Consider the following 25,010-nt stretch of genomic DNA (forward strand, 5'->3'; position numbering starts at 1 on the left):
ATCCTTTGTAGTGCTGGATTTGTAGAAAGATATTGTGTAAATTGGGTTTTGTCATGGAATATCTTGGTTTCTCCATCTATGTTAAGAGTTTTGCAGGATACAGTAACCTGGGCTGGCATTTGTGTTCTCTTAGGGTCTGTATGACATCTGTCCAGGATCTTCTGGCTTTCATAGTTTCTGGCGAAAAGTCTGGTGTGATTCTGATAGGTCTGCCTTCATAGGTCACTTGACCTTTTTCCCTTACTGCTTTTAATATTCTTTCTTTATTTTGTGCGTTTGGTGTTTTGACTATTATGTGACGGGAGGAGTTTCTTCTCTGGTCCAATCTATTTGGAGTTCTGTAGGCTTCTTGTATGCTTATGGGTATCTCTTTCTTTAGGTTAGGGAAGTTTTCTTCTATGATTTTGTTGAAGATATTTACTGGTCCTTTGAGCTTGGAGTCTTCACTCTCTTCTATACCTATTATCCTTAGGTTTGATCTTCTCATTGAGTCCTGGATTTCCTGTATGTTTTGGACCAGTAGCTTTTTCCCCTTACATTAACTTTGGCAGTTGAGTCAATGATTTCTATGGAATCTTCTGCTCCTGAGATTCTCTCTTCCATCTCTTGTATTCTGTTGGTGAAGCTCGTATTTACAGCTCCTTGTCTCTTCTTTTGGTTTTCTATATCTAGGGTTGTTTCCATGTGTTCTTTCTTGATTGCTTCTATTTCCATTTTTAATTCCTTCAGCTGTTTGATTGTGTTTTCCTGGAATTCTTTCAGGGATTTTTGTGACTCCTCTCTATGGGCTTCTACTTGTTTATTTATGTTTTCCTGGAATTCTTTTAGGGATTTTTGCGATTCCTCGCTGTAGGCTTCTACTTGTTCTCTAAGGGAGTTCTTCATTTCTTTCTTGAAGTCCTCCAGCATCATGATCAAATATGATTTTGAAACTAGATCTTGCTTTTCTGGTGTGTTTGGATATTCCGTGTTTGCTTTGGTGGGAGAATTGGGCTCCAATGATGCCATATAATCTTGGTTTCTGTTGCTTGGGTTCCTGTGCTTGCCTCTCGCCATCAGATTATCTCTAGAGTTACTTTGTTCTGCTATTTCTGACAGTGGCTAGACTGTCCTATAAGCCTGTGTTTCAGGAATGCTGTAGACCTGTTTTCCTGTTTTCTTTCAGCCAGTTATGGGGACAGAGTGTTCTGCTTTCGGGCGTGTAGTTTTTCCTATCTACAGGTCTTCAGCTGTTCCTTTGGGCCTGTGTCTTGAGTTCACCAGGCAGTAGCTTGCAGCAGAAAAGTTGGTCTTACCTGTGGTCCCGAGACTCAAGTTTGCTCGTGTGGTGTTGCTTATGAGCTCTCCGCGGCGGCAGCCACCAGGAAGATCTCAGACGCCTTTTACGGGAGCTTCTGTGCACCAGGGTTCCAGATGGCGTTTGGTGTTTTCCTCTGGAATCAGTAATGTGTGCAGAGTACAGTCTCTTCCGGTTTCCCAGGCGTGTCTGCCTCTCTGAAGGCTTAGCTCTCCCTCCCACGGGATTTGGGTGCAGAGAACTGTTTATCTGGTCGGTCCCTTCAGGTTCCGGTGGTGTCTCAGAGCCATCAGACCTGCTGCTCCTGGGCCCTCCTCTACGGGAACCCAGAGGCCGTATACACTTTCCTCTTAGGCCTGGGATGTGGGCAGTGGTAGGCAATGTTGGTGGTCTCTTCCGCTCTGCAGCCTCAGGAGTGCCCACCTGTCCCATGGGGTTTGGGAGCAGAGAGCTGCTGCAGGCAGGGATCCACCGGTTTGGGACTCCCGCTAAATCTTGTTATTGTTTTTGATTTCCCTCTGGATTTTTATGGTAAAAGCCTACTGCTGAAGATATCACAAGCTTGTGTCATAAAACATGATGAAATCAAGCTGGTATGTACAGATCTGGTAGCTTCTTCTCTGCTGGTTAACTTCTTCTATGTTGGAAAATGCTATATTCTACTGGATTAAGAAAGTTATAATCAGGGTTGAGGATTTAGCTCAGTGGTAGAGCATTTGCCTAGCAAGCACAAGGCCTGGGTTCGGTCCCCAGCTCCGAAAAAAAAAAAAAAAGAAAGAAAGTTATCATCAATACTATCCAGCTGTTAACTCTATGAGCTACAGCAATGACTGGTCCCAGCAAGACATGCTCAATATTGCAATAGTGGCATGAATGTCATAGGAACTGCCAACCACTTTCTGCTTGGATTTAAGTCTCACTCTACAAGTTGAAAACCATGGCTCATATCATTATTGGACTAATAAATTATGACTAGACAGGTCACATGCCCTAGAGAAAGAATCTACTACTATTGTGCAGCTAAATGGACATTCCTAATGGATCATCATTATGTCCGTAGTTCAGTGCATCTCTCAACTCTCATCTAAGGATCTTCTATATGCAGTAGGTGGTGATTAACACAGAGACTCACAACTGCTCAACATACAGATGATAAGAGGCTGCAGAGTGCTCAAGAAAACAGAAAGAGAGACAGAGAGAGACAGAGAGACAGAGACAGATACAGAGAGAGAGACACACACACAAAGAGAGAGACCCCCCTCCTCTTTCAAAGCTCAGGGACCATCATGGAAGAGGCAGAGGCAGTGGATGAATATAATGAAGTCGCTTTTGTATGCATCTGGGCAGCTATACATACGAACTTGAGAGGTTGTGCCAGCATGCACAAAACATGTGCAAGCTCAAATCCTAGTATAGAAAGGGAAATTAAGCATGCAATTCCACATCTAACCATGGACTGATTGCCAATGGTTAGTTGCAAGGAAAGAAGTCAGTTTCTCTAAAAGTGTGTAGCCCCTTGTCAGTCAACCATACTCCTTCAAGGTATACACATTGACTTTTGGGTGGTCCAAATTGAACTTGAAGGGTTATTTGGGTGGACAGAGAAAAAGAGTGTATCTATCTGAGAAGTGTTGGGGTTGGATATTACCAAAATACATCATATGAAACTCTCAAGGAATAAATAAAATGATTATATTATTTATCTATTTGAAGGTACAAGTGTATTTGGAAATGCCTGTGGAGGCCAGAAGAGGTCATCAGATCCTTTGGAGCTGCAGTTATAGGAGGTTTTGAGTCATCTAACAAGGATATTGGAAATCAAATTGCAGTGCTCTGAAAAAGCAGCAAGCACTTTTTAACTGTGGAGTCCTCTCTCTGGCTTGTGCATACCGTTTAAGTTTTTATTTATTCTTTAGCAATTGTATACATATATACAGTGTATTATGATAATACCCTCATTTAAGTCTTTTATGTACTCCTATTGACCCTATTCTTCTTCCCAAGTAGTCTCCCTTCTATTTTCTTCTCTCCCTTTGGACCTATTAGGTTTAATTGGCATTGTTTGCATGAGCATGGGTTGGGAGTTATTTTCTGCAGGACAAACAGCACAAAGAAAATGAGTTTTCTACCCTCTACCCTCAACCCTCTATCCCCAACAGTTATTAGCTCTCTGCTCCTCAGAGAGGGATGGAGTTTTATGAGGCCCTCCACAATTCATAGCAGAGGCTGATGGGTCCATTCTTTAACAGATGTTATACAGTTAACCATAGCCACTATAAGCTCATGAGTGCAACAGCTATGCCATTCCCAGAAGACAGCATTTCAAAGTATTCATCCGTATCCTTCAGTTCTTGTGTTCTTTCTGCTCCTTCGTCTGTAATGTTCCCTTGGCCTTGGAGGTAAATAACATAGACACCTCATTTAGGGCTCATCACTCAACACTCACATATTCTCAGCATTTTCACGTTAGGAATCTCTGCATTAACCATAAATCACTGCAAATAGAAATTTCAAAGGATTATATGAGATGGTTTCTGATATCTAGTCATTGTCATTACTATGGGCAATCATGGCATCTAGTTCCCTATAAGAAGTGAGGCGCCCTATGCAGAATACAAGCAGAGGGATCGTAGGTCATGGGCCTAATGAATAAAAATTATAAGTGAAAGCAATAAACTGCTACATTCTTTTCTATTTTGCAAGTAAATTTTCATAAAAGCATAATCATTAAATAAGTATAAAGTGATGGTGTAATAATATTCAAAGTCAGCACAACATGAAAGATGACTAAATTTAATTATGGCTGTGTGTGTTTGTGTGTTTATTTGATAGGATGAAGATGTTTGCATGATGAATACCAGAAAGGCATACATAATTCAGGAATTATTTTGCACACATTCTGCAAAATTTGTCAAAGTTCCCTAAAACCTCTTTGTGTTGTATAATCCATATTTTTCATATGACTTGCAGACATGTCAATTAGGATCTAAATTAGAGACCACCAAACTTTATCTGTTAAGGGTCAGAGAGTAGAAAATGACAAGTTTGCAGTTCATACGATCAGGGACATCTACTTAGCTCTGTCACAGAGCACAAAAGCCATGGCACACAGCATGTGAAAAATGGGTGTGGTTGGGTTTTAATAGGATTATACTTATAAAAACAGTCTAATTGTAGACCATAACACCTAGAACTACAATTTCACAACTTACCAAGTGATATGAATCACTACACATCACATTGCAAAATGTTCCTTTGTCTTTAGTGGCACTTGACAACAGTCAGAAACCATTTTTATTTTTTAAAAAATATTTCCTTTCTGTTCTCAAATGATTTGATAATTATTTTGATTTTTGTAGTTTTCCTCATTGTTGTGAGGACGGGACATCACTGCATAGCCTGGGCTACCTGGAAAGTCATGCTCCTCTTTCCTTAACCTCCTGTGGGCTAGAATTACAGACATGAGCTGTCAGTCCTGCCTTTAAATTTTTCTTTAAAAAAAATCAACTTACCGCTCAGATTGTTTTGGTTTGCAAACCAATTTTGGCCATGTTTTTTTAAATAAACCATCAGCAATCATAAAGCTTAGATATTCCTCAACATTTTGACATTTTATCACTGTTGTTGCAGGAGAAAATAATCAGACAAGATGTGAAAAAGGATTTCCCTTAAATATGATTTGTGATTCATATAACTCGGCATGGAAGTATGTGCCTTTAATTCTTGTACTTGGGAAGCAAGCAAGAAGATCTTTCTGAGTTCGAGGTCAGCTTGGTCTACATAGTGAGTTCTAGGTCAACCAGGACTACACGGTGAGACCTTGTCTCAAAAAGAAGAAGAAGAAGAAGAAGAAGAAGAAGAAGAAGAAGAAGAAGAAGAAGAAGAAGAAGAAGAAGAAGAAGAAGAAGAAGAAGAGGAGGAGGAGGAGGAGGAGGAGGAGGAGGAGGAGGAGGAGGAGGAGGAGGAGGAGGAGGAGGAGGAGGAGGAGGAGGAGGTGGAGGAGGTGGAGGAGGTGGAGGAGGAAGGAGGTGAAGGAGGAAGGAGGAAGGAGGAAGGAGGAAGGAGGAGGAGAAAAAGATGTTTAAAAGATGGAAATAACCATGTGTTCATTCATTAATGAATTTGGTGTTTGAGCCTATCCAAGTTTATTACAAGAACTTGGGACATATCCTCCCCATGTGGTTTTGGTGATATCACATTGGTTGTGTGACACTAGCTGTGGTGGGACTCAGCAAATACTATAAATTGAGGCTCTTTGGCCTCAGAAAGCCTTATGTTAAAATTTTACCACCATAGCAGTGGTCAGGGGGGTCTTCTGAAAAACTAAGGCCCAGAGGAGAAGCCCTCTTTTTCCAGGCATTAAGAGGAATCCTGAACTTATTAGACTGCCTATAGATTTTGCAGCATGAAAAAAAGATGAAAATTTAGACTATTCTATTTAATCATAAAGTTTTTGTTTACACTAACTCATTCTTTCTGGGGTAGGGACACATGCCACAACATGTATGTGGATATAAGAGGACAACTTGTCAAAGACAATTCTCTCCTTCCATGATGTGACTTCAGGGAATCAAACCTAGGTCAGAAGGCTTTGCAGCTGGTGGCCTTACTTGCTGAGGTATCTTGTTAACCCAATTAAACGGTGATGACAGTGGAGTGTTCAGGGGGCCAAAGAGATACTGGAAACATAGGCATGAGCCCTGGGATTCAGGAAAGTGGGAAAGCCCTCATGGTTTCTTTAGAAGAAATCGATCTCTGAGCCACAGAAGGAAGGAGAAGATGGGTTTAGAATGAGACCTGTCATTATAGCTGTGAATTCAAGTTTGTTGTTTCTCATTTAAAAGCCTAGTGACTTCAGGACAAGCATAAGGAAAAGGAAAAAGACTTGTTCAGCCAGCCAGCAAGGTGGAGGTAGGAATGGCAGCATTGCACTGTTGGTAGAGTACATGCTTAATATGCATGAAATCCTGGGATCAAGCACCGGAACCACACAAATTGGGCATGGTGGTACATGTCTGTGATCTTAGCACTCCAGAGATAGAAACAGAGGTTGGGGAGTATCAGAAGTTCGAGACCATCCTCTATTACATAGCATGGTTGAGGCCAGTCTTGAATACATAAGACCCTTTCCCAAAAACAAAACAGCAAGACATCAAACCATATATGTAGGATCTGGCCAACAAAATCAATGTTATTTTGCAATTGTAGCCATGGGTCTCATACAGGGAGGCATAGAAAAACAAAACCCTCTGCTGACTGCTGCGCTTGCTGCCTGTGGGTCATTGGAAGATCTGTATGGTGGTTTGAATGAGAATATCCTCTGTAGACTCAGGTATTTGAACACTTGGTCCCCACTTGGTGGTCCTGTTTAAAGACTATTGTGCAATTTTAGGAGATGTGACTTTGCTGAAGGAAGTATGTTACTGGGCAAATGTTCCAATCATTATGAATTCTCCCTCTAAATCCCTTAGCCCAAATTAACTTTTTCTTCCTTCAGTTGCCTTGATTCATGATATTTTATCACAGCAACAGAAAAGGAATTAATACAGCTCAACTTCTCCTAATCTAAAGTTATTGATTAGAACTATTTAATGACTTGTGTCTTTTAGGTTGTTTCCAGTTCACTGTTAAGATGCAAAGGCACCCTTTCCCTTGAGAATGGGAAAGGACAAGATGGAAGGCTACTTTCCCCTGGAGGACAGGGGAATTTAAAAGAAAATGGAATCCCACCATCCCCAACCCTGCCAACCCCCTTCCCAAGGATATGGAGATCACCAAAAGACAAATAACAAGGCAGTGATATGCAACTTTTCACTTTAGAGGGCTTAAGTTAGAGGACTAATCCCCAGAAAAGCCAATGGGAGGCCAATATCACATTGCTTAGTCTTTGCAACTTTCCACAAATCAATAACTTTTAAAATCAACTAAAGGCAAGTTGAGCTGGATGATTTATTAAGTTTTCCCACAGTAGCATCTTTGCAGAGGAGTCATACACAACGTTAACCACATCATTGGCATAGTAGAAGGAGGCATGATAAACAAAAGGCTTCTTCATCCTCACTGTTGGACTTGGAGAAAATAGTTGCATTTATCTGAACTTCTTTAGCTTCACCTAGAAAATAAATGCTTTGAGTCTTGGGATAGAACTAGCCTTTCACTTGCACAAAATAACTTGGAAATTATTTGGTTTTCAACTTGGGTTTTTTGTTTAATGCTTGCTATGATCAGTTTTTTTTTCTTCAGAGACATTCCAAGACCTTCCAAGAATCTATATGGTTCAAAAAGAATGCAAGTTATGAAAACAAAATCACCCAGGCCCTCCAGGGCACTTGACAGAGTGCTGAAGGAGAGCCAGCTGGGTGCCTCACCTCCTGAGCTTCTCTGGCCAAAACCTTGTGTGTGGTATGGTTGGGAGGAGATTCCTGACCTCCTCCTGGAGATATCAGGGCTCATGCTCAGGGCATCAGGAGCTTCTAGGATTGGCAGTGGGGGATGGATGTGGAATGTGATGCTAAAGAAAACAACTCCTCTGGAGAAGGAGAGACATGATGAGAGCTGTCTTCAACTATCTGGAGAGCCCTTCTGTGGAAGAATGCACAACCCTGAAGTCTGGGACTCCAGAGGATAGGACTGGAATTAGCAGGCAGAAGTTGAACAGATGCTGGCTGTGACTCCATCTCAGAAAGACTTTGACAAACGCGATTCAATAAAGAAAGGGACTCTTCTCTTCGCAGTAAACTCCCAGTGCATGCTGTACTAAAGTAGAAGTCCTGTGAGTGTCTGCTAAGATGCTACAGAGACCTTACTGGCCAGACAGAGTGGTCTTTCTAGAGGTCCTTCATATTTTATAGGAATCTTTAGGAACATGTGGAGTATCACTGAATTTAAGACGGCTTGACATCATTAGGCTTCAAAATGAAAAAAGGTCTGATTATACACTGCAAACCACTTTGGAATTCGAATTGTCAATTATTCTTCAAGCTTGAAGCCTTGTACATGTCTTTCTCTCTTGAGACATGGTAGGCAAGGCATGATTCTCCTCCACTGATTGGGAAACAAAGCCTCCTGAAATGTGTAACTTCCTGGAGATCTTACTGAATTTTGTATGGTGCATTTGAAGCAAAACACCGGTTTCCAGAATCACAACCCAATACCAGTGACAGCCCATACAATACAAAGCATGCTCTATTGCTTTGGGATAGAAGAGGCTCACTTGACCAATTTGGAAATCCTCTCACTGTGTTTAGATGAGTAGAAAATAGAATGTGAACTTTCCAAGTTCAAAGTCTATTTCCTACTGGGAAAATGAGACATCTGGTTCATAGTTAAATAAGATGGATCCCGAGGGATCTTTGACAATGAATTGCTTTTCTAAATCTGCCTTTTAGTAATTTAAACATGCATGCTTCAGAAACACATGGATTGAATGCACAAAACCTTGAGGATGCTGTTGGATTGGTGAACAATGAGGAAATCTTAGAATAATGAGTACAAGGCATTTTGGAAATGCTGACAGTCTTTTCTATCTTACCCTTTGCCTGTTTAGTTGTCTTCTGTCAAACAAGAAGTATATATGAGTCTCAGAACCTGTTGTGTTGGTTGAGAGTGAACAACAAAAAGGACCAAGAATAAGCAGGACTTAGCTAAGGTGGCTACAGTATTTTGAAGAAGACAGGATCTTATGGTCCAAACCTGGTTTGGTAACACAAAGTGTAAGAGATATCCGTGGACCAAACTATTAGCAATGAACTCCATCACCTTCTGGAAAATGGATGCAACTTCTGCTGTTGCACATTGACGATTACCATACAGAATTGAAGTGGGAGAGTGGGGGAAGCAGGTATGTCAAGCACTTAGACACAACCTAGCTAAATTGCTTGCTGTTAGCTGGGTTTTATGATTGGCCTTCTGAGGGTAATCCATTCTGAATTAAAGCTATCTGAACTAAAGATGTGCCCACATCAAAAGCCTTCAAATTACTGATCCAGTCTTTGTGAGTGAGCCTCTGTGTGGTGCATGTGTGCGTGTGTTTATGCGTGTGTTGGTTGAGTGCTCATCAATGGAAACTTAGAACACAGCCTTTTTCTGTCTGCAAGTTGTCATTTTTGTAACCAAACTGTCAGTCTTGGTACATCCCCACATTGAAAAAGGTTCATGAAGATCCAAAACCAGGCTGTACTTAGTGACCCTAAGAAATCAAATCCTTTTACAAGTCTAAAAGAGCAGAAATCAGAATGGTTGTAAGAATAAAGTAACATTGCATGATATTTCTTTTTTCTTTTCTTTTATTAGTTATTTTCTTTATTTACATTTCAAATGTTAGCCCCTTTTCCAGTTTCTCCTCCAGAAACCCCCTATCCCATCCACCCTCCCCAAGCTTCTATGAAGGTGCTTCCCCACCCACTCACCCACTTATCCTGACTACCTGCCTTGGCATTCCCCTTCACTGGGGCATCAAGCCTTCACGGGAACAAAATATTTCAATACAAAAGTTGCATTAAAGGTCAGGGTCTGGTGGCTCACATGTTTCGTCCCAGTACTGGGAACACAGACAGATCTCTATGATTTCTAGACTACCCTAGTCTACATAGCGAATTCGAGACCAGCCACAGCTACATAGTGAGTCCCTTATGTAAAAGAAAATACTGCACTACAGTTACCAAATATGGTTGTTCACAACTATAGTGCTGGCCTTCATGAAGCTGAAGCAGGAGAATCCTTATGACTTCAAAGAAAGCCTAGGCTTGGTGATGAATTTGAGGACAGTCTGTGAGAGTGCCTCGAAGGAAAAGAGAAAAGGAAGTTTGTATTTTTGTTTTATTTTAGTTTTATAGTTAATCTGTCATTTACCCAACTACTGCTATCCAGTGCCTCACGTTTGGGGAAATCCCAGGAGTCTGTACAGTTGTGTGCAGTGGCTAAGCCTCATCCTGAGAAAAACCACATTCCTAATCACAGCAGCCTCCCGTGCCAAGTGGTTAGATAAGGGAGGTTTTAGAGATGATGAGAGGTGCACATTGACAGAGAGGAGAAGGAAAAGCATTTGCAGCCGAGTACCTAAGGTGCAGACAGGCCCATCGGCAAACCAAACACCAAGCAGAGTTTGGTTGCAGCCCACTTCATGGCCCATATTTAGTACAAAGCAAATATGAATCAAATAGAAAACATTGAGAAAGTAATCACTAAAGTAGGAAATACAGTGATGAAAAAGAGGGTGGAGTGTTTGGACTCAGTGCTACAGGTGCCTGGGAGCTATTGAAAGCTCTTGAGCAGAACAGTGATTCGGTAGACGAAGTGCTTCAGGGATATATGTCTCATAAACAAGAGAGAGACGGACAAAGAAGGCCTTACCATTCTTACCCTTCTGCTCTCCCCAATTTCCTACAATATGAGCCTGGCTCTCCCTATGTTTCTTAACCAGGAAGATCTCAAAGCTAAAGGAAAAATGGTTATTGTGACTTGTTACTCAGTTTCTCCTGTATTAGACTTTGTATTTGCTCCACCCTGCAGTGCCTGGACCTGGGGACAAGTGCCATATGCCACATAGTAGGCTTTATAGGATTGAGGGAGCCATAGGCCTTAACAGTTAGAGGACTAGGAACTGCTCGTCGAAGTAAGAGACATGTTTATAGACAGACATGGTTATGGTTCACCACAAGAGATTTTTTTCCCCCTTGCCATCTGAATCACTGAATGCACTTTCATATCAATTGGTGGGTTTGTAGAGCTATAATAGTCCCACAAGACCAATCTGCAAACACACAACTAATTCCAAAAGGAATCTTCCACCGGTGCCTTAAATTGTCAAGCACTCCCTGCCCAATTGCCCCAAGTTAATAGAATTGGCGTACCTTCCGGTATTTGCGCTGGGGCATTCACAGTGTCTGGGCAGAAGGAGCTACAAACAGATGTGCGTGCTGGCAGCTAAGTGAAGCCCGCAGGTGGTTTTGAAGACACACACCATGGCTTCAGGTCTCTTAGCCCCCATGAACTCTCACTGATGAAGTATTGACAGTGCTATTGAAGGGGTCTGGAAGAGGGACAGTTATTGTCTTCGGTTGTGCACTCACTACTGAGCTCACCAGGCTGCAGCGGATAGCTCCAAAGTCATGCTCACACAGATGGTCCTGCTTAAATTCAGTGTGTCGCAGAAGGAAACAAATAGACATCCATGTGGGAATGGGGTTTGCAAGGAAGGATGGACGTTGACAGGGCTGGGAGGAGATAACAGGAAGTGATGGGGGAGCAATCAGAGTGAATCACATGCATGTAAGACAAAGAACACATTTAGTCAGTGTCAAAAAATAGAAAAAGGAACTGTTGCCCATTAATTGAGCCTTGTTTGCATGCCAGCTGTAGATGCCAATGGCCTTCCTATTCGAACCCTCCCTGGGAGGCACCTCAAGTCCCAGGTCAGATCAATCCCCAGTCCCGGTGTTTCCTAACCATAGGGACTTAGCTAAGTCACTGAGTCTTGGTGACGCCATGCACAAAACATCCATCTCCACTGTAGTCGACCATGAACTTTTGGAATGAACAAGTTAATGTAAAAGTACTCAACTTCATTAAGTGTTTAGTAAATACTATGTATTTTTTCATTTATGTATGTACCTCATTGAGTACATTTGACAAGATGAAACTTGTATGTTTTTAAAGTTACATGGCTAGATGTTTTGATAGATACATGTATAATAAAATAACTACAACTAAATTAATGAAAATAATCCTTCATCTCACAACTTCTTTTTTTTTTCTTTTCTTTTTTTCGGAGCTGGGGACCGAACCCAGGGCCTTGGGCTTGCTAGGCAAGCGCTCTACCACCGAGCTAAATCCCCAACCCCCATCTCACAACTTCCTGTTGTTGTTTCTTTCATTCTATTTTCTTTCTGCAGGTGATGACACTTAAAATGTTACATCTTAGAAAGGACCCACCACCGATGGGTGCCCATGGCCGATAGAGCTGACAGCAGATAGAGAGTGCTTCTGCAGGACCACATTGTTCCTTTCATTGACCAGGATGTTGGAGGCACACTGCAAACAAGGTTGGGAACCGAGCTTTCTCTAGCTCCTCCTGGATCTCCTATTTTATGATGTTTGGGAAGATCTATGCTATCTACCATTTAGATGTTAGGGTTGACTGAGGCTATGGCTGGAGACAAGGCCTCATTGGCCCCTCCTGCCTCTCATCTCTTCTTATCCTAGATCAGCTGGTCCCACTTTTCATCCTAGTCTGATCACTTCCTCTTTGATGGCTAAACCCAGAAAGCAGACACCACAGCATGGTGATCAGAAGGCTTTCGTTGGATTTGGGACCCCCCTTCGTCTAGGGAAGTCCAAGTTGATTTTGCTAGGGATGTGTGATGGCTGCAAGGCTACTACTAAGCTCAGGTCTGCTGTCCCTAGTCCATCCATCCAGAGAAGTCCCTCAGGTCATCCTTTCCCCTATTCCTTGGGTCTGCTTTGTGACTCTGAGTCTATTATTAATGTGTTCATCAGTGCCCTTTGCCTCATTATTGGACTCACAGTCTTTGCTTTGGCAGTAGCCAATGACCCTGCCTATTGCCTGTCCAGTTGTTAGGACTGGGTTTTGTGATGGGGATACCACAATTCTCAGATCAGAAAGAGGCCCTTCCCTTTCTCCCATCACAGAATGTTAAAGGTCATAGTAGATATTGAACCATTTATTTACAAAATGAGAAAGGTTCTATCTTCAAGGTGTGGTGGATCCAGATAGTTTATTTTCCTGGTTTGTAGACCCCTTTAGGCCTGGTCCAGATAGGCAACATCAGTTTAGCAGCTGCTTCCCAAAGTCCATTAGTTTCAGTGATTCCAAGGCTCTTGGAGAACTCCTGGAGCTCTTTGCGGTTTGTAGGAAGGGAACTTAGTAGTCAAGAATGAAAAAAGAGACACTAGATCGAAAAGAATTCCTCTGGATACTGCCGCTGCAATAACCTTTGAGAAATTAGCACCACAGTAATCTCAGATGGCTCTTGGTGTAAAGCCTGGTATGATTTTGTTAACATCCCTTAGGGAAAGCATCTAACACTTTAGTGAATGGACATCCCCCAAGGTTTTTTTTTTTCTTTTTTTCGGAGCTGGGGACCGAACCCAGGGCCTTGCGCTTGCTAGGCAAGCGCTCTACCACTGAGCTTAAATCCCCAACCTGCATCCCCAAGATTTAAAATAAAACAAACCTTCTTGGGGCTGGAGAGATAGCCCTGCAGTTAAGAGTACTTGTTGCCTTGCACAAGTTCCCTACAACTGTGTGGTGGCTCATAACCGCATATAACTCCAGTTCCAAGGGCTCTAATGCCCTCTTCTGATCTCCAAGAGAACCAAATACACACAGGTTATACATACATACATTCAGGCAAAATACTCACACACAAAAAATAAATATCAATAAATCCTTTGTGGTTGTTTTTCAAGACATGTTTTCTTCATGTAACCTTAGCTGTTCTAGAACTAGTTCTGTAGGCCTCAAACTCACAGAGATCCACATGCTTCTGCCTCCCAAGTGCTGGAATTAAAGATGTCTGCCATCACTACCCGGAAAATGTATTTATTTTAAATGTACCTTCCCAGAAAATAACAAGTGCACAACAGAGTACTGGTTTTTAGAGGCCAGACTACTATAGTGTCTAAATTGACCGAACTCTTTTCCTACCCAGCCTGCTCTCTGGCAATCACTATTATCATCTCTGTCCCTGTGACTTTAGCTATTTGGAGTTTACTTGTAAGTCAAGGTGAAAGAGAGTCTGTCTCAAACACAAAATAAAACAGTGCTAATCACGCTTCCTGGTCATGCAATGTGTGTCTTCTCACCCCAAAGTAGCTTTCCCATGGCAGAGACCAATCTCTATCTCAGTTACCAAGATAGAGATGCAGTCTTTCTGGGTTGCCTCATACTTAGCTGCCTCTCTAGGGGGTTGGACTGAGGTGGTCTGCTAGGTAGAAGCTTCATGTTTGGAACCATCCTTAACTTCTAGTTTAGTATATACTGCCTAGCTCGATTATATCATAGGCAACTACGGGTGTCTTTGTCTTTCATCGTTATTACTTCTACCATCACTGTATAACCCCAACACTCTTTTGACTCTGACACTCACTCCCATCCCACTGTGACATATTAAGCAACTTTGGCTTTTCACTCTGACCCCTTTCCCTTACTGCCTACCATGATCTATCCCCTGCTTCAAGATCATACAACATTTGTGTTGATGTCTCTCGCTTATTTCCCTTCCATGCTGTCTTCCCAATTCATCTCTGCTGTCAAAAAATGGCAAGAATAGCAAGCTTTCCTTCCTTTTTAAGGCTGTGTAATATTCCATCACACATACATCTTAAGATTTCCTCTGTCCATTCATCCATCATTTGACTGAACTCTACCCTACTAGACCTTCATACTTTCTACAGTTTCTAGACCTGGTTTTCTCCCTCAGGTTGAAGGGTTAAAATAAAATGAGCATAAATACTCTTGTTGACAGTACAGGTGTGTTTCTTTTCTTTTCTGTACTTTCTAATTCTGGAAATCATCCTTGGAACTTGGGTTTCCAAAAGAATCTCTTAGAAAACACACACACACACACACACACACACACAGATTTCCAAAAGAATCTCTTAGAAAACACACACACACACACACACACACACACACACACACACACACAGACGGGAGAGAGAAAGAACAGAGAAGGAAATGAAAGGGATGGTTTGAGTTAAACATAAGTAAAGAACAAAAGTCAGAATCCAACTGACTGTTCTCCATGTGCCATTGTAATTCAAAACAAAGATCTGGCCCAGTCCATGAGAGGAGGTTGCAGTATTCTGAGCAGGCATAGAGCCAGAGCTGAGCTCACCAGACACAGCCACCACACCCACAGAACTTGGAAGCCCATACGGAATACAACTGCATTGAGCCAGCTGCGGACATTTGGTCTAGGTGTGCGTTCGTGCTTTTACAGGTATTTCTCAGCCTGAGTTTGAAATTCATGTCCAAGTCACCTCTGCCTTATGAGCCAATCCAGGGTGAGAAATGCTGTCACTTTCCCATGGAAATCTGGAATTGTTTGCATAAATTAGTAGCACACTCAGACTGAATTCAAGTGGTGCCTTAGGCTCAGGGTCTTAGGAAATCTGGGAGAGTGGTATTTTGTGAACTAGAGTTCACTTACAACATGAAACGCATAAACATTCCATGCTGGCTCATTTTTGTGTCAATTTGCCCCAAGCCAGAGTCATCTAAAAGGAGGAACCAGCAACTGAGAAAATGCCTCCATAAGATCAGACTGAAAGCGAGCCTGTAGGACGTTTTCTTAATTTGTGATTAATGTGAGAGGCCCCCAGCTCATTGTGGTGGTATCACCCCTAGGCTGGTGGTTCTAGATTTTGTAAGAAAGGCTGAGCAAGCCATGAGAGGCAAGCCAGTGAACAGCACCCTTCCTGCCTTCAGGATCCTACCCAGCTTGATTCCTTGCCCTGACTTCCTTCAGTGATCAAGGGTGACCTGAGAGTTGTCAAATGAAATAAACCCTTTCCTCTCCAATTTGCTTTTGATTATTGTGTTTTACCACAGCAATAGAAACCCCAAGACATATTCAGAATGGAGAGGAGGATGTTTTACCAAAATTAAGAGAACTCCAGACCATGGATGATGGGTCACGGAGGTGAGCTGGGTACAGCACTGGCTGAGCAGCTATTTTTCTCAGATGTGATCATCTAGAAAAGGCTGGCATTGGCTCATCTGCTTCCGCTTCCACAATGCATCTGTGGATTTCAAGGTCCACCTGAGTCGCTACATCCCATCTTGCTTCTGCCCAAGTCTTCCATGTTTGAACAACTCATCTATGATAAAACCATTTACTACATTGCGCTGCTTCTGCTGAAGCTGCCTAAAACTTATGTTTACACCAATAACAGCTGGGACTGCAGCCTAGAAGGTAGATTGCCTGCATAGAGTACATGTACATGAAGAATATATATATTCTCAGCTGGTCTTTAGTATATTCTAGAATTCCCCAAAATAAGTAGGCTTTAAAGTCCCATCTCATAAATAAAGTACTATTGACTCTTTCCTTGCATGTGAATCAATGGATGTCTTCTCCTCTCATTCATTCATTAAAGTCTGCTAAAAAAGCAATTATGATTCATTCCTAGTAGTTTACAATAGACTTCAAGATATCGGAACCCATTGTCTTAGAATGATTTTTATTGTTCACAGAATATCTGCACTGTTCTACTTAAAGACAGTCATTAATTCCTGTTAAATGAAGAAATGAACAAAGGGATTAAATAACTAAATGAATTGACTAAATGAATTCGTTCTGTTCATGTACTTATGCCCTTTGCCTTATGCTGAAAGCGAAAAAGGAAGCTTCTATCCTTTCTTGAGCGTATTAGCCTAAAAAAATACATTAAATGGGAAAATGGGAATCAATGTCCATTGTGCAGGAGCGGCATACAAGGAACTCAAGAGACTCATGAGTCTTCCTTGTTATCTATGGCACACCCTGTAAATCTTGCACTTAACTGTAGAGATCCTGATATCCATGCATCTTTTTTGAGATTATAATATGACATCAATCAGTTCCTCCTTCCCCTTGTTCATCCAAATCCTCCCATTTCCCCTCTTCTTGCTTAACTTTAAATTCTTGGCCCCTTTGTCTTTAATTATGCGCGCGCACACACACACACACACACACACACACACACACACACAGACAGACAGACACACACACAGACACACACACACACACACACACACATACACCCTGCTCACTTCATGCTTTTAGCGCTTACCATTTGGTATTGGATAACCATTTGGTGTACCCTTCCCTGGGGAAGAGTATTTCTCCTGCTCTCAGCATTTCTTAGTTGCCTGTAGTACTTCGTGTAGGGTTAAGTTTCCCCCCTCCATGCTACATATCTATTGGCATCCTTTTTGTTCAGCTCATGTTTAGGTAGCCATGTTGGTGAGATTTTATGGGTGTGGTCTCTGAACAATTCAAGGAAATACAATTTCACAGCAAACTCCTTTTTTTCCTTTGGCATATTTGATCTTTTTGACCTTTCTTCTACAATGATTCATGATCCTTTGGTGCAAGGGTTGTGTTATAGACATATCAGTCGGGATTGGTATGCACAAGTCTGTATTTTGATTGGTTGCGGTTTTCCATAATGGTTTCCATCTGTTGCAAAGAGGAGTTTCCTTGATGAAGGATGAGAACTACACTGTGGGTATGAGGATGACTATTTAGAAAATAGGAATTATGCTGCTTTTAGCAAAGGGGTGGCTGTAGGTTCTCCTCTAAGGTCTTCACTAGTTCTAGGTAGCTGGCTAGGTTTCCAGTAACAGATATGATTTCCCTTTTGTTGAGCAAGTCTTAAGCACAATTAGAGAGCTGTTGGTTACTGCCAGGGTACGTATGCAACACTGCCCCCTTGGGGTCATCTTGCCTGTTGATCACTGTTGTGGTTCATCATAACTGGGTAGGACTTATGATGATGGTTGCTTTGGGAGTTTGCATGGCTTCTTCGAGTACCATGAAAGCTAGTACTCAGGAGGTTTTCAGGTTAAATGCTTTGTGTCCAATGTGCATGATATCTTCAGCAATAGGGCTGACTTTCCACCTCTGAGGAACAACCAATGGCAATAACAATATGGCCTTTAATGCTTTGTGGGTTTCTTGCACAACCCTGACCAACAATGCAAAGAGGATGTCAGATTTTTTGTTGGGTAAACTATGGCACAACCTGATATGATGATATGAGTGGTCTCTCACTTTGACTCAGAGGTCATTGATTTGCCTAGTCTAATTAACCAACTTACTAGGCCATTTGTCTCAGGGATCCTCTGACTCTGACTCCCATGTGCTAGGATTACAGGTAGGTTGACATGCCTGCCCAATATTTACATGAATCCTGGGGAATCTGATTTCCCATTCTCACACTGGCACAGCAAACACTTTATCCACTGAGCCATCTCTCCAGCCCCCCCAGGACTCCTTTTAAAACCCTTGTTTCACAAATAAGGAAACTGGGGCTCAACAATTAAGTATCTAATCTAAGATCCTAATGTTATAAGTCATTGTCTGGCTTGGCCAACCACATACATTCATAGGGTGAAAAGTCATGTAACTGATCCTAATTAGTTAAAATAGCTAAGGGAGCTGTGATTGTCTGCAGAATGGAATAATGCATACCTTGAAAAGGTTCCAACTAGTGTTTGACCCATTTCCCTAAAGCAAGCTCCCATGTCCATGCTTTAAGCATGGCAGCTACCTCTTATTAAAATGTCCTTTTCCCAAGCAGAGCCCCCTCTGCGGTCCATGCCCCCTGCTCCATTTCCTCTCCAATAATTGGGGTTCTTTGCTTTTGCTGCTTGGAAGGGGATATGTAAAATATGCACGTATCAACTGAGCCCAGTGGGAACCCGGCTTGATGAGATGTGAAGGATCCAGATTTCTACCTGGAGGTTTGTGCTTGTATGGATGTTGACAAAATTCTACCAAATCCTGGGCCAAAAGTCAGCAAGTGAACCATATCTGCCCTGTGATCAGTCCCAGCAGTTTAAAAATCAAGTGCTAGTTGAAAGCCAGCTTGGTAAACAACAGCAAAGTCACTCACAGCAGCTCCTTTGTGACTGGTCCCAGCAGCAAATGTAAGCAATATAGCAATCATCACCCCCTTCTTGCCATTCATTGGGAGTTTTTTCCTCTCTCTTGTTTTGTATGAATAACCCCTTCCTTTGAGCTCCCGTGGAGGATTTCTCCTTGCTGAAGCCTTCCCTAATTTCATGCTCCTTCACTCTTAGAAGAGATGGCCAATAGAGGCGGTCATATCAGAAGAGGACCATGTGGAGACCATACTATCCATTCAGCACCATTACTTCTCCCATGTGTGTGTGTGTGTGTGTGTGTGTGTGTGTGTGTGTGTGTGTACCTGTGCATGTGTGTGCTCATGCTTGCATGTGGAGGCCAGTGATGTTCGATGCCTTGCTCTTTCATTCCGTTGATGAGTCAGAATGGTGTGACGTGGGGAGCTCGTGTGGCAGCTAGCACTCTCCCACAAGCAAAGCTACAATTATGGGCGTACGTGACATCCGTAGTTGTTTTTATGTGGGAAACGGCTCCTTGTGCCTGTATATCAAGCGCTTTTATCTATTGGGCTATCTCCCCAACTTCACAGCATTCTTAAGTGGCAAATGTTAGATTCGAACTCAAGTCTAACTACAAAAATAAAGGTATGTTCTTTCCCATGTGACAATATTAAGCTTACAAGGTTCAACTATTTCACAAGCCTCTTTGAGTATATCTACCCGTCCTAGCCCAGTGTCCTACAACCCTGTTCCTACCTATACAACAACACATATGGACTACCAGCAATTCTATCTCAACCCAAATATTACAGTTCTGTTCCCCTGTCTGTAGCCCCACTCCAAACACCTTACCTCAGGATGCACAGCTCTACCCTACAGTTCTCACAGGGCCACCCTACTCTACTACTCTCAGCTTTGCCTTGGTTCATCTTGTACCCCTGAAAAGTCCTTCAAACTCCGTCTTCAGAACTCACAGGCCTACCTAACTCCTCTAGTAGACACATCAACTGTACCTCAGAAATCTCAGCCAAGCCCAATTTCTCCAGAAACTCCTCTCTATATTATATCAGAATTCAAAGCAAAATTCCCTCATACTTTCTAGGTCTCATCCTGGCACTCCATAGATTTTGTGCCCTAGTTGGGTATTCATGGACCCATGTTCAAGTCCTATCTCACATTCCAGCCACAACCTCTCTTTGGTATTCTATATGTCAGCCTCCCTAGGTCAGGATTCACATTTCCTACCTCAGAACTCAGCCCAGCTCTGTCCCTTTCTCAGCCCTTACAGCTCTACATCATTTCTCTCAGCCCCACTCATATTCTAGCTTTGCTATTCCCAAATCCCTGTCCACCAACATCAGTAGTTAGCGTCCTACCCTGACATCTATGTCACCACTCAGAGCCCCACCCCTACATTACCACAACATTCCAGCCAGGGCTTTTACTCTCGTTGGACCACAGCTGTTCCAAGCACCCAAAGGCCTGTCTTGATGCTTCCAAAGCCCCACCTCCCAACTCATTTCATCAGGCCCACGGCTCTCTTCTGCATTTTCCAGACCTTTCCCTGCAAGGCCTCATCACACTCAGCACTGCCCTTGCACGGCTTCATCCTGACTCTAATCTTCTGATTCTTTCTTCATTCTCTTTGCCTCCTGGATCTGTACTACACACAGACCTTGGCCCAGCCAGAATGATCAGAGCTCCACAGAGTCTGTTGATTCCAACATAATTTCCTAGGGGCCAATTCAGACTGCTGTATACTCATATAAATGGATTCCCAGTCCTTGAAGCAGAAGAAGTGGTTTGGCCCTGCTTTGCTGAGCATGTATTAGTTTCACAGGTTGGGGTAGTGGGTCTGGATGTATGTGTAGGTGCAGGCACACATGCTGCTATGTGTTATTTTATACCTCTTGCATATGAGCTGTCAGAGTTTGGATAAAAGCATCAGAGCTTATGCCTGGCAATACCAGTCAACTGCGGGTAGGTCAGGCCCAGGAAGCCACATCAGCAGACAAACCATGAGGGCCTCTACTTGGACTTTTGTGCTCATCCATGGCCCTAGACAATTCCTTCACCTGATTATGGGAGCCAAACATCCTTGTACTGGAAATCTGGCTGGAAGCATGGGAGTGAAGACTACTCCATGGTCAAAGACTGATACTGAGTGGGAAGTTTCTGGGAAACACTGCAAGACAAAGAAAGATGAACCTTTGGCCCAGAGCCTGTAAGTCAGAGATAAATCCACCTCTATCTATACTTCTCACTACTGTGTGACTCAATATCCATGCAGGACTGGCCAGAAGCCACCCTTGCCAGCCCAAACCTCCCGCCAGCCTTTTGTATCCTTTCTTCAAAGCGTGGATACACACAGGTAAAAAGCTTCAGTGTTTCTTCGCATGATCCAGGCTATCTTTACCCTGAGTTTGTGAACTCACTGACACAAGATTTTGAGGATTGTAGGGCTGTGTCCTGTGATATAATGCCTTGTGTGTTTTGCCAATTACATTAAGGGTAACAGGATTCAGTGCACCAAACCCTTCCCTGCATCTATATCTGAAGAGATGTCTTCAGACTGGTAAGATGATATTTTTTCTCCTGTTAGATCCTGCCTTCCTGGGAGAATAGTTCTTTCCACTAACTGAAGATATGTCCTGACCTGCTGATGGGTGCTTTTTGTGGTCCAGAACCAAGTCAAGGATGAGGCAACCATTTTTGTTTCTCAAGAAATGTTTTCATATCTCTTCTGGCAATGTAAGAGTATCAGTGACAGTGACATAGACAAGCATGAAAAGCAGAGAAACAAGGAATGTCCCTCTGTGCTAATGCCAATTCATGCAACTAGAAATCCCCTGCCTAGACCAAGGACACACTCTCTCCTATGTGTTCCCATAGGGAATGGTGACCTCTGTCATCACCTACCACACATTGTCCTCTCAGTACTTTACAAGATTCTATCTTGCTCTGCTAGGTACCCCAGAATGCCATAGATAGAAACCAGCTATCTCAGTGTCAGTCTTTACATTGATCCTGTCACCAAGCAGGTACCCATTAGACCTGCGCAAGGAGAGGCATTGAATCATCAAGTTCAATGGAGCATCAGGCAACATAGAACATGGCTTTGAGTCTGAGGGTCTGGGCTGTGATGTTGTTCTGCCCTGGCCCCATGGGGGTCTGAGGCAGGTAAACATTGCTAGTTCCTCTGCCCAACAGCTTTATGCTGGGTTTGCCTAAAATGAGTCACACTGTGTGTTGTGCTGGTGTTGCATGCTGAGTCCCTACCAGAACTGGCCTGTCAGCAATCAAATGCTCATAGACATGGTAGCACCATGAAACAGGATAGTGGACAATGACCCATAAAGGAGATTAAGGCATTGCCTTGGCCAGGGTGCAGATTTGATAGAATGTGACAGATGCTCCTTGTGTGTGAGGAACCTGCTGCTGACACTTAGGCAGGAGTCTTTGGGATCTGTTTTGGTGTGAGTTGCAGAATGTGTCTTGACTTCCTGAAACAGCAGTTCTTCTAAGGCCCACCAGGGTAGCTGGGCTGGGGTGTATAGGCCAGGGTTCCTCAGAATGGAGTAGTTATTGCTTGCACTAATGGACCTTGGTTCTTATCTGTGGTCCTAGAACTAAAGTCAGGAAGGAGTCTCTTCATGGCATTGGATGATGTGTGCATGATTGTGTGTACACTGCAATGTCTGTGACAGGCAAGGACACCGAGTAACTAGAGTGACTTTAGAGTTTGGTCCCTTGGAGAGGAGGGTGTGACCACTGTGAGCTTGGAGGAGGGGGCAGATAGGCTGCAACATCAGGAGCTAAACAACAGCCCTGTCAACTCGTTATTGCCATGTAGTCTCTAAAGCCAAGGCAACGTTGAGCCACCATTGGCTTGCAGAGCACAGCCCACTTTGTGGGTGCCCAGACCCATCAAAACTGTATGCTCTCACAAATGGGATGGTGATGAGGACTTCCTTCCTGCTTGGCCTCTCTGGCTTTGAGGACATAGTCCCAAGTGCTTTGGCATTTATGCAAATGGAAAAACTACCAGGAAATGACTTCTGTGCTAAAGCTTCCTTTGGTCCTGGTATCATCTGGACAGAGATAGTGTTGCCTGTCTGTCACCCCCCACAGCACACACCATGCATGCCACCCCATGCTGATATTTCAGTCAAAAACCCATGGAGTGGAGGAACAGAGTCCAGGAGACCTGGTGACCTTCAGTGGCCAGGCACTGAGCAGACACCAATACCCTGCCAAATCTGGTGAAGAGAAGAACCCATGGAGAAGTCCCACAATGTCCAGTCCTTCTGCAGGACAAGAGCTCTGTGGAGAGGTCCTGCAGGCAAACAGGGAGGAGTCTTACCCAGCTACTTATCTTTAAAATCCTAAATAGAACTCTGATTCCTTGAGGTGGGTTAAGAAGTTTTAGGTGTTAGACATTTTGTAGCAATATGTTGCAGGGTTTTTTTTTTTTTGCAATGTTTCTAAAGTCTGTCTTCCTCATGTGTCAGGCAATTTCCCACCCCCAAGTGCTGAGAGAAGGGGCCTACATCTCAGGGGTCAGGGTAGAGTACTGTTCATCCATTAGCAGATAGGCACCTTAGTTTGAAGGGTGCTTGGTAAGGACCCTCAGCTGCTGCCCAGAAACTTCTGGCAATATCTGCTGGAGGTAGAGACCCAGGAGAATGGAATCTCCTGCTTGAGACACCTCAGTTGTCTGAGGTGACAAAACCAGGTCGGTAGACACACCCTTCTGCACTCTGATGATGAGGGCATAAAAATGTTGCTGCTGTCCATGAAATGGCTAGGCTGACCCAAGTGTGTGGAAAGCGAGGCTTGGGAACAGTGCTAAGGGTTAGATAGCATAACACATAGACTCTAAGCTCAAGTGTAAGATGTTTATTTTCTTACACTTCTTTTACAGAGAAAATGGTTTTTTCTCGTCAATAGTTGTCTCTGAGTTCATGAACTTGTTTATGAATGTGAATATTGCGCAGATTATGCAAGTGTTCTCTGAGTGTCTGCTTCATCATAGTACTCCTTGTACTCCTCGTATCTAGTACTCATCCTCTTCATCCTCCTCCTCCTCTTCATCCTCCTCCTCCTCTTCATCCTCCTCCTCCTCTTCATCCTCCTCCTCCTCTTCATCCTCCTCTTCATCATCCTCCTCTTCATCCTCCTCCTCCTCTTCATCATCCTCCTCCTCTTCATCCTCCTCTTCCTCTTTCCCCTCCTCTTCATTCACAGTGTTGCCCCATATAAATAAGAAAGAGAGGGCAGCTTTCAGAATAGATCTGCATAACTTCAATAGAGATGCCATGGTATACCATGAGGAGCCACCGGGCTCATTTCCAGTCACTTCAATCTCAACCTTAGCTGATGGACAATCTATATCATTGTCTGAAGAGCCATCTTTACACAAGTTACTTGTCTCCTGAGATGGGAATTTGACTGGAGTATTTCCAGGGATGTTACTCTCTTCGTATGTTCTCAAAGGCACGGTGAAGTGGTTACCTGCATGTGTCATTTTGCTGGTAAAATCCTGCTCAGGCATAATGACATCTTCCTTGGCCATCATTCTTTTCTAGACTGCAGTATGAAGCATCCCTCAAGATAGTCCAGACTGCCTGTCTTTGGAGGACAGGTGCCCCACAAATAGTGGCCTTTCTGCTAGTTTCAGTAGCGGGGCAACCATCTGATGAAGTCATCATCCTCTTTGTTTGTCACATGATGTCACAAAGTGGGCCACAGCCAATCTGGAGAAGGGGCCTGTCTCAGTGTAGGGAAGTTGTCAAAAAGTGGACAAAATTGAGCACATTTCCAGAATAATCTCCTGTGTTTTGACAGGCACATGTGGCCCACCTTGGATCAATTGACAAACACTATTTTCTCTCCCACTCCTCAAGGGGTGGAGGAGGGCAGCATGTGGCTGTTTCTACAGACTCTGTTTTGCTCAAGGGCCAGCCTGCAGTTAGTCCAAACTTGAGCAATACCAAGTCTTTTCAGCTAAGACAGGCTGCTAGATGGCTCTAACTTCACAGCATCATGGTCTAGCCTCGCTTTCACTACCTACCTGTCCCACTACACACCCCTTTCTTTGTCTGGCATTTGTTTCTT

The sequence above is a fragment of the Rattus norvegicus genome, chromosome X (assembly GCF_021556685.1).
Source record: "Rattus norvegicus strain SHRSP/BbbUtx chromosome X, alternate assembly SHRSP_T2T, whole genome shotgun sequence".
Classification (NCBI taxonomy): domain Eukaryota; kingdom Metazoa; phylum Chordata; class Mammalia; order Rodentia; family Muridae; genus Rattus; species Rattus norvegicus.